The sequence below is a fragment of the Triturus cristatus genome, chromosome 6 (genome assembly GCF_964204655.1).
Source record: "Triturus cristatus chromosome 6, aTriCri1.1, whole genome shotgun sequence".
Lineage (NCBI taxonomy): Eukaryota > Metazoa > Chordata > Amphibia > Caudata > Salamandridae > Triturus > Triturus cristatus.
In genome coordinates this window covers 420,021,670-420,040,527 of record NC_140589.1, presented here as the reverse complement: position 1 = coordinate 420,040,527, position 18,858 = coordinate 420,021,670, and positions in this window count along the sequence as shown.

Genomic DNA, 18,858 nt, shown 5'->3' with positions numbered 1-18,858 from the left:
TAAAAATGGGTTAATTGCAACTTCTTTTCCATAATTGATCATCACAAATCAACAGAAAACATTAAGTACACATATCACACCAGCTTCATGGTTTACTTTATAGGCTTCAAATGTAGCATGAGCACATACATGCATGCTACAGAATCTGAAATGACATTAAACATGGGTTAATTGCACCTTCTTTTCCTAACTTGACCATCACAAATCAACAGAAAACATTTATTAAGAGCATATATCACACCAGCTTCATGGTTTACTTTTCAGGCTTCAAACGTAGTACGTGCACATACATGTATGCTACATAACCAGCCCAAGGTTGGTTCTACTTCTGTCAATTCTCCAGACAATTTCAATGCATTGATGGTCTTGTCTACACTGTATTCTTATTTCCATACTATGATAGTTGTTCACCTAGCATACGTTGGCATGCATAGTATACCACAGTAAAATTATGTAATCAAATAGGATGGATACAATTCTCTCATTTACACATTGTTCACACAAGGCCCAGATTTCAACAGATCTTCCTTTGCCTCATAACACATCAGGATGCCATGAAGGTCAAGTTCAAAACCACTGTACCATCCATATATGTTATGGCAGGAATCATGTTGCATGCAAATGCACATTGCACACTGATGAGACTCTTGACTCCAAACTTCATCTTATGTCCACTGCCTGAAAAGTGTAATGAAAACTGTACTGAAGTATTTTAGCTTTGTATCACATGTACCTTAGAAAGTTACCTTGAAATATTGAGGTCCAACGTTTTGGGAGATAGATACTCCAAATTCAAACAGTACAAGACTTCATAGCCATATGAACATCCCCAATCCTGCTTGGTAGAGGTGATAACAGCATTCATTGATTGCATTCCTACAAGCCAATACACATTTGAAGGTTTTTGTGTGTCCCTGACATGAAGATGTGGGATTACTAGAGTCCCAATGGGATGACATATCACAGCACTCTTTGGTATTGCAAACTCTGATTAACTTGTAAGGATATGTGTAGACACTCACATAAGATCTCTAAAGTTCTACATCTCACACCCTGATACATGTCACCAGTCAGTTAATTCATTTTGAAACACCATTGCAGATGAACTAACAACAGGCAAATGTACATTGGGCAACATGTAGGCACTAATGCTGATGCCACAAGTGATGTTTTCACACTCACGTCACGTTCGAAGTACAACTTACCAATGGGAAGTGTTAGCCAGTCACTATATAAACTGTGCATTGTATGCCATGTCACATGCAATATGGGAGACAATAGTGAGGTAACATTCCTGTTTACACAAGGAAGACAAAAGGCCGTTGTGGTACAATTGTCACCCAGAACAACTAAGAACATGACATGGTTTATCACTTTACTAAACTAGAATCAGAATAAATTTTTATTGTTTAGTTAATAAAAACCATAACAATATAACATTTATTAACAGTGCATAAACTAGGTTTCTGCAAAAAAATGAAAATTGGTAGTGGACTAGGCTCAACTGTGTTCCTGGTCATAAAGATAATAGGCACAGCACAGCAACATACACCTACTACCAGACTTAAACAAACTATGACTCATCTTGTGTGCTGCACATGGGCCGCCCCCAATATTGATCTGGAAATGCCTGCCTGCCTGTAACACACAAAGTTTGAAATGCAACATGTATGACTCTAGCCAGGATTCACCATCTCACTGCTTCTGTTGGGCCCTCAACTGCCCATGAAGCTCTGTGTAGGCAGCTGCCAGTATGCGGGCCATTAGTGGGGTCAGGGTCAGTGTGCGCCCCATCCATATTGGAAGGACTTCCCCAGCTGGTCCGCGATCTTCCTAGACCAGTAACTCAGGTCATCCCTCCTCTTCCTGCAATGAACACAATGCCTGTTGTAGACCCCCAGGGTCCACATATTCCTGGTGATGGCTCCCCAAAAGGCTTTCTTCTGATGGGCGTTGATCTGTATGGATGCAAGAGATGAAGAAATAGATTGTAACTTCAAGGTTTTGGCTATCTGTTTGATACACATTTTGTAAATAACTAGCACAAGCATTCATCAAAGTCATGACAATACATGTGTAAATGTCACCTGCTAAGCACTACAAAAGCATAAATACACATTTTTGTGGTCATCTGCTGACTATCTTTAACCCTGTGCATGACTTACACTGACTGAGCCAGCCCACTACCATCATGTAGCCCAGGACCATCCTACATGTACTGTGATGTGCAGTACTATGACACACAACACACTATTGAGACCTTCTGAAGGGTGAAAAACATGTGCATGACTGTACAGAAACCTGCACAGCCAGGTCCAGTGACTTGATGCATTAGGTCCATAGAGCCTGGTACCATAGTATAGACAACATCCTGAGACTTAACTTAGGTCACAAAGTAAGGTCTAGCATGTGTGTCACTCAGAGCTGCCTCTCTGGGGATGTGTGGACATGTGGACGTCTTAATCGGATATCGTACTATATCAGATTGAGTTTGTGTGGTTTGTACTGCCTTCACATGACACACCTTTTGCCATATGTGGTACTGCAACAGGAATGACATTCAACATACCATTGTAAATGGTTGTTTCATTGGATTGAATGTAACAAAGCTGGTGAATGATGTTTCAAAACCTCTTCAGAATTGACCAACTATGTGTCAGATGTGCAATAGGCCTGTGCAGTGGAAGCATGACTCATGGAAAAGTGACAACAGAGCTGTGGAAGTAAGAGTGCTGTCATACGTAAAAGACACACATTGACAATGTGGGTCAATGGAAAGAAGTGCTAGGCATGGGGGTTACCTCAGTCACCATTCTGAAGAAAGTCTGTGTAAAAGCAATTAGGACTACCATTGCTTAATAAAACTCATTTTGGGAACATCCATGGATCTGCAGGTCTACAGGGATAATACTCTGTGTGTCAGTTGTCTCGCCACAGTAACTCTGCCCCCGCCTGGGCTACGGCCCAGACTGGGCACAACTCCCTGTCAGGCCTTGCTCTCTGCAGGCTCTGGCTACTGATCTCACATGAACATCACATTTCCACCAATTCAATGCATAAGAGTGAATCTTGTGGCCATGAAATAAGTGACCTCAAGGTTGTATGGCACCCTGAAGGGGTCTGTGGGGAAGAGCTAACTCCTAGAGAACAGTTTTGCAAAACAAAGCCTGATGTGGGCTGAGTGATCATTGGGACTGTACACATTGCTACCATCATTTTCAACTGCTTCTTACAGTATACAGGCACAGCTCATGCTGTAGAGCCTATACATTTCTTTGCACCTATACCATGATCTGATTTGGTTACTTATCATAGGTACTATGAAATGTAGACATACATGGATATGTGCATGCAACACAATTAGCATATCGGGCTCATCACATATCGCAATGACGATCTTCACTCCACCAAGTACAGAGCCCCATAATCCATTATATGATTTTCCTATGTGGGGAACACTCAATTTCACCACAAATAGCATGGTTTCACTCTGGGTCTCAGCGGCACATTGTAGCCAATGGGAATTTAAAAGATGACATTGAACTGACTACACATTTATTTGAAATAGTTACCTGTTCTTCTGGTGAGCCATAGAGCTGGCCATACAGGGACTAACCTCTTCAACCAGGGTCTCCAGCTCCTCTGGAGAGAAGGGTATGATTACTCCCAGAGGTGTCAAACAGCAGCTAAAGTGGAGGAGTATTTGGTACCAGAAGGGTCAGGAGGCAAGTGAGTTTTTTTTCAACCGGCATATATGTACACCACAATCACAGTCATCAGCGTAAATGCACTCATCCATTGGACCACGACTGCCACAATCACCAATGTTAGCTTATGGATGTGTCTGCCGTGGATGCAACCCCCACCTGCGTGGTCGACTTCCACCAATGGCGGTCTTCCTAATGTCCCATATTTGAGGTCAGGCTTCTGCCATTTTAGTGGTTGGAACTACAATATTGGTGACTGTTAAGCGCGTCACAACCAAAACAAAGGGCTAACATGTTTAAATTTGAAAAACTCCCTTACCATATAATTTCCAGTAAAAATCACCTGTGTGGTGCATTAATGTGCATGAAAAGCAGAATAGGTGCGGTGCACTGTACACTGCGGTTTGCGTTTTTTTACTCAAAATGTCACGAAAAGTAACCTTGGGCGGAGCTTGCGGAGTGCAGCTATGCGGAGTTCCACGGAGTTGGGGGGAAACTCTGTGGAACTCTGCTCCGCCACTTGCCTCTACCCTGCCTAAATTAAAATACTACTACACATAATTTAAAAAGAATAAACTTCACTTACCTTATTACGGTGTCCCCGGGCTGCCCTCCTCCTCCTCGCCTTACATCTTGCACAAACTGCGCACGAATGCGCATGAATTGGTGACTAGTGTATTTATTACATTGAAAAAGGAGAAAATAAAAATGTTTCAAACTAAAACCGGGCAAACCAAAAATGAATAAATCAGTCATGGTGGATGAAACCATAGTTGTATATGCCACATTGTCTGGAGTCCAAGGTCCAACATACAACTCCCATCAGAAATGGAAAAGTGTACAGGATTAGTACACAAAGTGAATGGGTTGCACAGACAGGAGAAAATTAGGTGCAAGGTTTCTTTCTGGCGGTAGTGGGTGTCTTGCCATCCCCACCTCCTCTATTTTTGGTGAACACTCCCTCTTTTTGGGGGAGGAGGGATCTGCTGCTACTTAGACAGGGGTGTTTGCAGATGTGTCTTCTCCTGATAGGGCCTCCCTTCCTGTGGCTGCCGCAGATCTTAATGGCCTGGATATACCTGGACCACAGGAAGGCATAGAAGCAGGTGGAAATACCCTGCAGAGAGTGGTGTTGATGTCCTGCAACAACCCAACCAGAGAAGCCATGTTGGTGATGATGCCAGCCACCTCCTGTCCCTTTGCAGCTGCTTTATATCCCGGATTTCTGTAAGTAACTGGCCCATCCCACCTTGGCAGTCCTGATAGACTCCCAAGACTTGGGTGATGGTGGCCTGGGTGTCAGTGGCTTCAGTGGGCTCACTCAGCGGGTCCACAGTAACCCTCTCACAAACACTACCCCCACGAGCCTATGCCCTTGGCCCAGGCTGCACCCTCCCACTGGTTCCTGGTTCCTCACTGACTGTGTTGGTGATTGCCACTTCAGAATCCAGGACTGGGGGCAAACGATATTGCTCACTGTGCCAGGAACACAGGTTGGGGGCAGTGATTGGATGTGTTATTGCAGCTGGGGTAGGAGGTGTTGTTGTGGACACAGTGATCCCTATTGTAGCAGTCTACTCAGGTTCACCAGATGGAGCAGAAATGTTATCCACGTCCTCCTCTACAGGAGTGTTGTCATCACTAAAGGCTTGATCCTGGGGTGGAGTCGAAGTCTGTTCAGTGGCCAAGCTCTGACCTGTTGAGAAATTGAGAACATTGTTATTGGTGGAAGTGTGGTATCTACATCCACATTGTTTGCGTCACAGTAAATATAGACCTAGGATTAAACCAAATAAGTAGAGATTACTATTGTGATCTACTTGTGTGGTGTTGAAGTTGTTTACTAGGCATTTGGAGACATTCAATACATGGAGTAGAATTAAGCAACTCATTAGATGTGCTGATATGTTGCATTTTAGATTTAGAGATAAACATGACATCTCCTAAACATTTAAGCCAACACAGTGTAGACATACATTGTGAATTTGACTATTACAAGGCATAGTTGTGTAGAATACAGGCATATACCTGGCAGGAGGTTATGATTATTCATCCTTGAACAGTGCAGAATCAATGGGTCACCTGCCACTTCTAATCAGCTGAGTCACCTTCATGCCTTACATTTATTTGAGGTACACGTATGGTATTGTGTTACTCATACCATCAATAGTTTCAGTTGAGAATACCAGGACACCATCAATCAAAGTATTCAGACATGTCTCGAAGTAGAGCACTGTATTTACAATGCACAGCCCATGTACGGTGAACATCAGTTGTTACATGGCAGACAAGTGGGATGTTGCAAAATGAATATTGCATCTTGATCAGAGTTACAGTCACAGAGCCTCATGGTAGTTGTAGGCATTTCTAATTCAATATACCAGCACTTGACAAAAGGTAACCTGCATGATAAGGGAACATCAGTTGTAACATGGCAGACGAGTTAGAATGGGCAAAAAGACTATTGCATCTTGGTTAGAATTACAGTCACAGGCCCTCATGATGGTTGTAAGCATTTCTAACTTGACTTACCAGCACTTGACAAATGGTTAGTGTAACATATCTGCTGGCAACATGTATTTAGGATTGACTATACATTTACATTTTGACACATATCATGGGTCCAGGGATGATATGTTTCTGATTATACACTTAAAGACAGCATTCCAACCTGTGGCATACAATGGAGATTGATAGATGTGATCGTATATGCAACAATACACATTAACACTGACAAACCAACATCTTAGATACTTTTAGTAGTGCATGTTAAGAAAGTAGGTAGACAACACAATAGCAAAAGCAGAGTTGAGAGCAAACAAGACACTAAGGGAATCGTGACAGTTAGTGACATGTAACTTACCAGACTCCACGTCCCTGGGGTATTCCTGTCATGCCCTCAGTGTGTGGAATGGCCAATTCCTTGTCCTCCCAGGGAAAAAATTATAATGGGCCACTGGAAGGTCCCCTGCCAGTCCTCTGAGCCTCCAAGTGGTGCTTGGAGGCAAGGGTACTCATCTTTAACCTCAGGTCATTCCACTTCTTCCCAATTTCCAGCGGCGTGCGCAGGGTGGTACCAACAGCATTCACTCTGTCGACTATTCTGTTCCACAATTCAATTTTCCTACTGAGAGGACTGCGTTGGACTTGGACTCCAAACATTTGTTGTTCTACTCTAATGCTTTCATTCACCATGACTGAACACTCAGACTCTGTGAAACGTGGATTTGTGGGGAGATTCATGACTATCAAAATACGTGAGTGACAAATTAACAAACAAAAAACAAGGGATATCAGTGAATAGGCTAAAAAAAAAGCATGCCGAGAATACTAAATGGGAAGATGAAGAAAAGGGCTGCCTCAAATTAAAATGCACAAAACGGTGGTGACTGTCTTGTGGGCTGCAATTGAGAAGCAAAGGATCATGGTCAGGGATGGGGTGTATTCTATAGTGTGCTTTGCAGGCATGTCCACTTGGCCAAAGGACATCAGCTGCATATTTTTTTAATCCATTCAATAGGCCCTAATGTGGTGATTTGTTGTAGACGTACCACGGTGGTCTACTGCAGTTGGAGAACTGTCCCTAGGGGACTCCCAGGACACCTGTGTTGTCGTAATAGGCTTGATGATAAGCCCAGGCCCTAACGGCGTTAGAGTACGAATCACCAACATTGTAGACTGGCGAGGCTCAGACAGGAACCACACCATTGAAACAGTCTGCGTTTCAGACTGCATGACTCATAATACAGCAGGCAGAAGACCACCGGCGAAGCGACCTTCTTCTAGGGACTGTAACCACGGTCGTCTGTCCGCCAAACTCGTAATTAGGGCCTTAGTATGTGACACATTCTCCTATTCAGAATATAGCCACCAGATTTTCTGTCTTCTATACTTTCAAATGTTTTACTCAGGCCATCAAAAAATCTGAAATTGAATCTCTTTCGTCTAGCTCTGTTTTGAAATCCTCCTCTATTACGATAGTGAAAGAACTCAGACCCCACTCATTAAACCTTAAACTACTCTCTGCATTCTCTCTCTCGCCACTGGTAGTGTTTTCAATATTTGGAAATTGGCCATCCTACCTCTCTTGAAAAAACAGACAACCCTTCAATCTCAGTTTAATCTCAGTGAATTATAGGCATATCTCTCTCCTGCCTTTTCTTGCACAAATAATAGGCAGTTTTATCAATTTCTAGCTCTCAACAAACTTAGGGACTCATAACATTTTAAGGGCCATTTATTCTTGCTTCATGCACATTGAATATTTTGATCCTTCCAGCCAAAAATATTTGCATGATTCTTAGTGCAGACAGAAAGACAACACTTATCCTTCTACACTTGGCTGTTTGGCATTCAATATGGTGTCTCATTCAGTTATTCTTTGCCATCTTACTTCAGCTTGTGGTAAGCCTCAGGGCTCAACCTTGAGCTCTACCCTTTTCAATATCTATGATGCCCCACGCACTGCCCCGGTACAGTCTTTTAGCTTGAATTTTTATATCTATGTGAACAACAATAAGCTTATTCTGAGACTTGATGGCAATCCCATGTTGAAACAACTTTGGTTTACAGACTGAATGCAGGTTATTTCCGATTGGAAGCTTTATAAAACAGAGGTTTTTCTTTTTGTCAAAACTTTGCATTTCTACTGCTTTTGGTGGCCTTCGGAGTTGATCCCCTCCAAATGGCCCTTTTTATTGGACACCCAAGCCCCTGCTTCTTCTACTTGCAATCTGGAGTTACTCATTGAGCACCAGCAGCCAATTGCCTTCACATCACATGACCAACACCTTTCCACCTGCTGTGTATTCTTCTTAAGGTTTTTCCTTTCCTTCCCCCCAACTCCCATAGCTCTGTAGTGCAGGCTCTAATATTTGCTTGACTGAAATATTGTAATTCCCTATACCACAATCTCCCAGGGAGTTCTATGGCTAGACTCCAAAATATCCAGAATGTGGATGCCAGATTCATATTGGCCTGCACTGCCCCCTCACATTTCACCTCTTAACCACTTAATTGGCTGCCTGTTCACCAATGTAGTCTCTTCAAGTCTCTGTGCCTTGGCCATAAAACTGTTTATGGCCATGCTCCAGCTCTCTGTATAAAAGCTTTTTTGATTCCTATAATCCTGCTCCCACCTGTCAATCACCTAACACTCACCTTCTATCTGTACCAAGATTCAAACGGTCATGTTTCGGTAGCGGAGCCATTTCAGTCATCAATAACAAGGCCTGTAGCAGTTTTCCACTCATGCTGTGTGCCCAGTAAAATTACTGTTCTTTTCACAAACTTCTAAAACCCCCACTGTAGGAAAGTCATCCTTTTTTCCCTGATCACCCCCTTTTTTCACTAACACTGGAGGTTACTGACTCTAAAAGTGCCCTGGTCTCAGCTACCCAGAAACAGGGCCAGTGCTCTGTCTTCAAAAGGTATATGGTAATTGGTGCAATTATAATTAGCCAAGACAAATTACCTGCATGTCCTTAGTATATGGTAGAACATGTTGATTTAGAGACACCGGTGGAATTAATGCACTTAAGTGTGCACTGCTGTGTTGTCTGGTGTCATTTTAAAGCCTGCTGTGCCTTTCAGGCTGGTTTCAAAGTAAACCTGTATCCAATTTTGACTTTGGAATTGAAAGTACTTCAAAAGTCCGAAACTATATTTCCATTACCTATGTCACCCCTAAGGTCTGCCCTAAGCTTCTCAAGACTAGGGTGCCTTGTTATAGAAAGCAAGGAAGTTATCAAATACGTTTTCTATGCCCTGGTGGTGGGAAAACATCCAAAGTTGTTTTTCCCCATTGTAGTGCTGCTAGCTCCATTTGTTAACATAGGAAGACTTTCTTAAACTTTAATAAAATATTACTTTTGATTGGAAGTAGCTAGAAAAATAGTACAAAGCATCAAAATAATAAGTACAATGAATCTAAAACCTTGCAGGGTAGGATTTATCATAACTAATACAGGAAAGTAGTTTTAGAACTTAGTAACCTGAAGTTACCTAAACCAACCCTGTAGCAGCCTCTTCTGATTGGCCAGCCTCTGACTGCCTGAGCCAAGCTGCTCCTTGAGTATGTGTAAAGAGACCTGGAACTGAAACAATATAGCCATTTGGTGGGAGGAGATTTGCTTCTTGAAGAATCCAGGGACATGAATAGGGCTGATGAAATAGACTGGACTTTTAAAGAAGAAGCACAGATGTCTTAGGACCCATGCTAGCTCCTACTTTCTTGATCCACAGCCACATGGAAGCCCCCCTACTTAGATTAGGAGAGGGTAGGAAGTGGAGTGTAGCAAATAGCTAGCCACACTTGTGGGTTTGGTTTCCCAGACCAGCACTCACAGGAGATAATGTCTCCACCTTGATTTATGGAGAACTGTTCATTCTCGGTAAAAAAGAAAACACTCATTGCCATGGCCATAACAGAGGGTGCTAACTAGAATCCCATTTGTTGGGGTGTCCCTCCTCTTGCCAACTCAGAATGGGGAATAAAAAGGGAAGATTTCCAGGAACTCTTCAGATCCTTGCCTGAAACATCTGGAGAAGAAGGACTCCCTGCTAGACCCTTGGGCTGCAACACAGTAGGCTTGCACTCAGAGGGACTGCACCTGCTCAGTCTTAAGGCTCTACACAAGAAGGGATTGTGCCTGTCTTAAAGGATAAGGAGTTGTATCCCTGACCAGCAACAGATAGAAAAGTGCTCAAAAAAGCCACCTGCAACAGCTCAAAGAGAAGATTACTCCAGCTGACAAACTACACCAGGATCTTCCATGACCGCACAAGTGCAATGTGGGAGATTGAGTCCTAGCCTTCAAGTGGCAATCCAGAGCTTCTGAACCATTGGCCAGTACTAGAGGACACTGATCTTCGAAAAGGAACCAAGAACCAACAGAACTACAGTTCCCGACCTCCAAGAGGGGCCACTCAGGTTGTGGGCATGTCGAGTGCTTTCTGTCCCCTTAAATTCAAACTTCTGGGCTCTTTGCAAATTGGCCCATTCGCTGTCGACCTGCACAGCTCACACAACGTATCAGCACGAGCAGGCGCAAGTTGATCTTTTCAAACAGCAAGTATCGCTGCTTGTGACTGCAAGGATCCAGCCCATCCGCCTGCAATGCCCAGTGGGTCTTTGTGCTCTGCGAACCACCACCACTGACACTCTCCTTGCTACCGTCTTCCCCATGAATGGAACTCTTGGCACAATTCTTGGGAAGGATAAAACTTCAGGGCGACTAACCTGGAACTCTATCTGATCTGCACTCCGTTGCGGTCAGCCAGAACTTTTAGATTTGACCCAATCCTGTGCGATCAGATAGCTGTGCTTGGCACTTTATGCTTTTAAGCACTATACTGCAGCTTCTTCTTTAAAAATTCATATCTCCTGTTCCCTCCATTGGATTTTTGTTGTTTTGTGGTCATTTTAAAGATACAAATATTCTCCATTTTTATTATTTGTTGTTGGAATTTTTATTGTGTTGTGTTTATGTCTGTTTTTACTATTTTGGTCATATCACATGCTTTACACACTTGTCTCCGGAGTTAAGGCTGACTGCTTGTTGCCAAGCTAACAAGGATTGAGCAAGGATTCATTTATTGAGACTTGACTGGACCTTATTAGTGATTGTGGTATTATTACTAGCTGTAGGTACCTATCTACACCTAGCAATAACCAACCTTCCAAAATTTGGTGCACTGTGGTAGTATCCAGAACTTGTGTTTTATAACACTATTCAGTATATAAGGAACTCTTCAGATCCTTGCCTGAAACATCTGGAGAAGAAGGACTCCCTGCTAGACCCTTGGGCTGCAACACAGTAGGCTTGCACTCAGAGGGAATACACCTGCTCAGTCTCAAGGCTCTACACAAGAAGGGATTGTGCCTGTCTTAAAGGATAAGGAGTTGTATCCCTGACCAGCAACAGATAGAAAAGTGCTCAATGAAGCCACCTGCAACAGCCCAAAGAGAAGATTACTCCAGCTGACAAACTACACCAGGATCTTCCTTGACTGCACAAGTGCAATGTGGGAGATTGAGTCCTAGCCTTCAAGTGGCAATCCAGAGCTTCTGAACCATTGGCCAGTGCTAGAGGACACTGATCTTCGAAAAGGAACCAAGAACCAACAGAACTACAGTTCCTGACCTCCAAGAGGGGCCACTCAGGTCGTGGACATGTCAAGTGCTTTCTGTCCCCTTAAATTCAAACTTCTGGGCTATTTGCAAATTGGCCCATTCGCTGTCGACCTGCACAGCTCACACAAAGTATCAGCACGAGCAGGCGCAAGTTAATCTTTTCAAACAGCAAGTATCGCTGCTTGTGACTGCAAGGATCCAGCCCATCCGCCTGCAATGCCCAGTGGGTCTTTGTGCTCTGCGAACCACCACCACTGACACTCTCCTTGCTACCGTCTTCCCCATGAATGGAACTCTTGGCACAATTCTTGGGAAGGATAAAACTTCAGGGCGACTAACCTGGAACTCTATCTGATCTGCACTCCGTTGCGGTCAGCCAGAACTTTTAGATTTGACCCAATCCTGTGCGATCAGATAGCTGTGCTTGGCACTTTATGCTTTTAAGCACTATACTGCAGCTTCTTCTTTAAAAATTCATATCTCCTGTTCCCTCCATTGGATTTTTGTTGTTTTGTGGTCATTTTAAAGATACAAATATTCTCCATTTTTATTATTTGTTGTTGGAATTTTTATTGTGTTGTGTTTATGTCTTTTTTTACTATTTTGGTCATATCACATGCTTTACACACTTGTCTCCGGAGTTAAGGCTGACTGCTTGTTGCCAAGCTAACAAGGATTGAGCAAGGATTCATTTATTGAGACTTGACTGGACCTTATTAGTGATTGTGGTATTATTACTAGCTGTAGGTACCTATCTACACCTAGCAATAACCAACCTTCCAAAATTTGGTGCACTGTGGTAGTATCCAGAACTTGTGTTTTATAACACTATTCAGTATATAAGGAACTCTTCAGATCCTTGCCTGAAACATCTGGAGAAGAAGGACTCCCTGCTAGACCCTTGGGCTGCAACACAGTAGGCTTGCACTCAGAGGGAATACACCTGCTCAGTCTCAAGGCTCTACACAAGAAGGGATTGTGCCTGTCTTAAAGGATAAGGAGTTGTATCCCTGACCAGCAACAGATAGAAAAGTGCTCAATGAAGCCACCTGCAACAGCCCAAAGAGAAGATTACTCCAGCTGACAAACTACACCAGGATCTTCCTTGACTGCACAAGTGCAATGTGGGAGATTGAGTCCTAGCCTTCAAGTGGCAATCCAGAGCTTCTGAACCATTGGCCAGTGCTAGAGGACACTGATCTTCGAAAAGGAACCAAGAACCAACAGAACTACAGTTCCTGACCTCCAAGAGGGGCCACTCAGGTCGTGGACATGTCAAGTGCTTTCTGTCCCCTTAAATTCAAACTTCTGGGCTATTTGCAAATTGGCCCATTCGCTGTCGACCTGCACAGCTCACACAAAGTATCAGCACGAGCAGGCGCAAGTTAATCTTTTCAAACAGCAAGTATCGCTGCTTGTGACTGCAAGGATCCAGCCCATCCGCCTGCAATGCCCAGTGGGTCTTTGTGCTCTGCGAACCACCACCACTGACACTCTCCTTGCTACCGTCTTCCCCATGAATGGAACTCTTGGCACAATTCTTGGGAAGGATAAAACTTCAGGGCGACTAACCTGGAACTCTATCTGATCTGTACTCCGTTGCGGTCAGCCAGAACTTTTGGATTTGACCCATTCCTGTGCGATCAGATAGCGGTGCTTGGCGCTTTATGCTTTTAAGCACTATACTGCAGCTTCTTCTTTAAAAATTCATATCTCCTGTACCCTCCATTGAATGTTTGTTGTTTTGTGGTCATTTTAAAGATACAAATATTCTCCTTTTTTATTATTTGGTGTTGGAATTTTTATTGTGTTGTGTCTATGACTTTTTTTACTATTTTGGTCATATCACATGCTCTACACACTTGTCTTCTGAGTTAAGGCTGACTGCTTGTTGCCAAGCTAACAAGGATTGAGCAAGGATTCATTTATTGAGACTTGACTGGACCTTATTAGTGATTGTGGTATTATTACTAGCTGTAGGTACCTATCTACACCTAGCAATAACCCACCTTCCAAAATTTGGTGCACTGTGGTAGTATCCAGAACTTGTGTTTGATAACACTATTCAGTATATAAGTGAGGCAAATAAAAATCCTCTAAATTGACCTAGTGCAAAAATTGTTTTTGATTTTTAGTTTGGCCAAATATTAATTAATTCATTAAAAAAATTAAATTGCTCTAACCTCAACTTTTACACTGATTTGTGTGTGTGACCCAAAACTAAAGGATACCTTGGAGCTTGATTTGGCAAGCCTACCCTCTCTCACAGTAGCAGAGCTTAGGGGTTTATGTAAAGCTAGAACTATCCAATATCAGTCAGAGCTGATAGAGACCCTTATAACCTGGACAGAATCCCAGCTAGTTGATCCAGCCTATGACTCAGAGGAGGCTCCAAAAATAGAAAAAGAGGGGAAGGAAGTCCTGTAAGACATCAGTGATGAGGAAACAGAACAGAGGAGGCTCCAAAAATAGAAGAAGAGGGGAAGGAAGTCCTGTTAGACATCAGTGATGAGGAAACAGAACACATGTCCACATATTCAGTGACCATGGACCTGCCTACAGCTAGTGGGGTGAGAGGATCCACCACAGGAGAATCAGAACTGTTCCTCTGGGAAAGAGAACTTGAGGCACAGTTAGCTTACATAGCACTAGAGGCAGAGACGTAGGCACTGGCCCAAAAACATTGACATGTGAGGAGAAGAGAACCACAGTAGGTGGCAGAAATGAAGATGGACGGTGGCAGTGAAGAAGAGACAGATGTGTCTAGGTGTGGTGGGTGTGACCCAAGACTGCCCAAGGGGTGTGTCTCTAAATATCAGGATGGTGACAACATGGATGAGTGGCAGATAGCTTTTGAGAGGCCCCTTAAGGCGATGAGGGTGAGCACTCAGTACTGGGAACTGCTAGAGCTGATTTCAGTGGAACACATATAGGCCAACTGCCTCTCAGAGAAGTTGCACCAGCATCTAGTTGACTTTAAACCGGGGAACTGGGTGAAACAGCAGATGAGTGGGTTCACACCAGGTTGACCAAGAAGAACCAGGGAGGTGATCAGTAGAAAACAGGACAGGTCCCCTCCCAGGAGAGAGGCCTGGGCAACTCAGATAAAACACAGAGTGAGTTCCCAAAAGGTTCCCAAACACCTGCACAAAGAGGGGGGTTCCCTGAGCCAGTTCATTTCCAAGAGGAAGGGGTTTCCAGGGACATTTTTTGACCCTACAAAGGTGGGGAAGTGTTATGACTGTTTATATCCAGGACACAAAAGGGAGATGCAGTCTGTGCAAAGCAGCCTCCCACTGCTGGGCAGTCATAGGGGATTTCTAATGTAGGTGTGGCGGTAAAAAGTGGCCCAGTAAGGGGGAAGGGGAATACAGAGATGACCTTAGTTTCCATGGGTGGAGTGGAGGTTGCAGCCCTGGCAGCCTTACCTCTAAGCATAAAGTATAGGTAAAGGCCTACAATCAACAGGACTGAGGATAAAGCTCTAAGGGGTACAGGATCAAGTGTTACCATGGTGGTGGACACACCGTTTTCTCCCAGAACAGACCCTACCTGGCGTATTCTACCCGGTTACCTACACAGACAGCAGAGCCAAGCTCCATCTCATGGCAATGGTCAGCTTGGAATGGGTAGGCATGACTGGACCTAAGGTGGTAGTTGTGTCTCCTGCCCTCCCAGTAGAGTGTCTACTGGGAAATGATCTTGAAGCTTCTGAATGGTGAGGAGTGGAAAGGCGGGTCCATGCGTAGATGCTGGTTCTCACTGGTATGTGATATGCCTAAAACATAGACTGCACATCAGGGGAGTGCTGGACACTTGGACCCTGGAACAAAGGGTTAAGCCTCCTTAGATTATAGAGAGGGCAATGGCTATGAGCCAGCCCAAACAGTTCAAGAGGTCCAGGAGGAATCCAACCCTGAGGAGGAGGATTTGGCCTCTAAAATAGGAAATCCACCCCTACAAGATCTGTCTGACTTGGCAGAATTACAAGGAGCAGGTGGACCCACTAGAGAGGAGTTGTGCCAGGAGCAAATAGATTGTCCCACTCTTGAGGGCCTGAGGCAGGTTGCCTCCTGGCAAGAGAAGGGTAATGTCAGTGGATTCTGCAAGATCTACTGGGATGATGTAATCCTCTTTACTCAGGCCAGGGACCCTACACCAGGGTTACCCAGGAGAGTTGTGGTCCTCCAGAAGTGTATAGAGTTCCTCCCTACCTTGGGCCATGACATCCTCTTGGCAAGAAGCTTGGCTCAGACCAAGACCTGGAACAGGCTGGTCAACCATTGCTATTGGCCCAACATGTCTATCAAACGTAAGGCGTTCTGTTGTTCCTGTGCCATCTGTCAAGCCAGTAGCAAGGCAGTGAACAAGCTAAAGACTCCCTTGATTCCACTGCCAGTAGTTGGGACTCTTTTTGAGTGGGTGTAGATGGGTATTGGTGATTCCCTAGACCCACCAACTGCCTCAGGGAACAGATATATCTTGGTGGTATTGCAATACTGTTGATACAGTCATATAGGCAATTAGAAATCCAACTACAGTTCCAATCGAGTTGCCTACTACTGGTACAATATGCTATAAGTTATGTTTAGTGACACAAACTGTAAACCTTAAGCATCCTATAATTGTACCTATACTACATAACATGGAAAAACAGCAAATATATGTGCCTATCTTTATAAACAAATTTAAAAAAAACAATAAAGTATGTTTAAAAAAAATTCTCTTGGTGGTAGTAGACCATTCCACCAGATATTCAGAGACAATACCTCTCCGAACGGTCACTGCTCTCACAGTGGCGAGAGCCCTAATTGGCATCTACACCAGAGTGGGCTTTCAAAGGAGGTGGGCTCAGACAAGGGGACTAACTTTATGTCCACCTATCTGAAGGTGATGTGGGATGAATGCAGTATTACCTACATGTTTGCCACCCCATATCATTCCCAGACCAATGGTCTGATGGAAAGACTCAAAAAAACCCTGACAGGCATGATTATGGGCTAATCTGACAGGCTGGGAGGAGATGGGATGCTCTCCTCTCATGCCTGCTGTTTGCCTACAGAGATGTGCCCCAGAAAGGGATTGGTTTTAGCCCCTATGAGTTACTGTTTGGCCACCCTGTAAGAGGGACATTGTGTTCAGTGAGAGACGCTTGAGAGAAGCCTCTAAAGGAACCCAAACAAGATGTGCTGGACTATGTGCTAGGCCCACACTTCTGCATGGAAGATTATATGAGTAAAGCAAGCAGTAACCTGAAGGTCAGCCAAGAGCCCATGAAGCTCTGTTATAACCAGAAGGCTACTATGCCTGAGTACCATCCAGGAGAGTTGGTGTGGATGCTGGACCCTGTAGTTCTCAGAGCTGTCCAGGACAAATGGCATGGGCCCTATCCAATTCTTAATAAATGGGTCAAGTCACCTACTTGGAGGACCTTGGCACCCCCAGGAGTCCTCACAGCGTCCTCCATATTTACAGACTGAAACCCTACCAAGACAGGGTAGCCATGACCATGCCGATGGTTGCAGATGAAGGAAGGAAGGAAGGAGGAAAGTGAGCCTCTGCCATACCTCCTCTCCAACAATATGCAAGATAGGTTAGTGGAGAGAGTTGTACTCTTTTCCAAGTTGACAGACCAGTAGATATATTGCAAACGAGTGTCGGAGCAGTTTGCTGGGCTGCTTTCCCTGACCCCTGGGACCACCACTTGGCATGTCTATGTTGATGACACTGGTGACAGTCAACCTTTCAGAAACAAGTTGTACAGGTTGTCTGACCAGGTCAGAGCAATCATTTGGGCTGAGGTAGCCAAGATGCTGGAGATGGGGGTAATTGAGTCCTCTGACAGTCCATGGTCCAGTCTAGTACTACTTGTGCCTAAATCTAATCCCCAAGGGGAGAAGAAAGAATTCAGAATTTTGTGTCGACAACAGAGGTTTGAATGCTGTAACTAAGACTGATGCTCACCCAGTACCTAGAATTGATGAGCTCATTGACAGGTTTGGGGCTGCAAAGTCCCTGAGTATATTTGATCTGACCTCAGGTTACTAGCAGATTGCTCTAAGACCAGGAGTTACGGAGAAGTCAGAATTTCCCACTTCATAGCCCACTTTTAGTTCAAAGTGATGCTCTTTGACTTGGCTTGAAGAATGCCCCTGCCACCTTCTAAAGCTTGGCTAGTAGAGTCCTGTCTGGGTTGGAAACTTTGGGCCCGATTCACAGAACTAACTTAAGACAAAATCCTAAACTTACTACCATTTTGGTATTCACAGAATGCACTTACTGCTTTTGGTATTCACAGAATGCACTTACTACTTTTGGTATTCACAGAATGCACTTACTACTTTTGGTATTCACAGAATGGATTTACGACTACTAACTTTATGTCCGCACTCGGGCCGGAAATTCCGGCCCGGAGGCGGAGCTTCCGGCCCAGAGGTGGAGATTTTGGCCATGGCTAAATCTCTGCCACTGGCCAGAATCCCCACCTCCGGGCTGGAAGCTCCGCCTCCGGGCCGGAAGCTCCGCCTCCGGGCCGGAATTTCCGGCCCGAGTGCGGACGTAAAGTTAGTAGTCGTAAATCCATTCTGTGAATACCAAAAGTAGTAAGTGCATTCTGTGAATACCAAAAGTAGTAAGTGCATTCTGTGAATACCAAAAGTAGTAAGTTTAGGATTTTGTCTTAAGTTAATTCTGTGAATCGGGCCCTTTGAGTGCTGCTTATCTTGATGATATAGTTGCACTCAGTTCCACCTTGGAGGAGCAGCTAGTGCACCTGAAGGAAGTGCATCTGACCCTGCAGCAGGTGAGCCTGGTTATCAAGGATAGTACATACCAGATAGGACAGAGTTCAGTGGTGAGTGACTGGGTACTAAAAGAGGTTTGTAAAGAATTATATGGCCATTGTGGCTCCCCTGACATCAACAGAACTCACCTCTATGAAACAGCCCAAAAAGGTCATTTGGTCCACGAGTGTCCTAAGGCCTTTAACACTCTGAAGGTGGCTATGTATTCAGCACC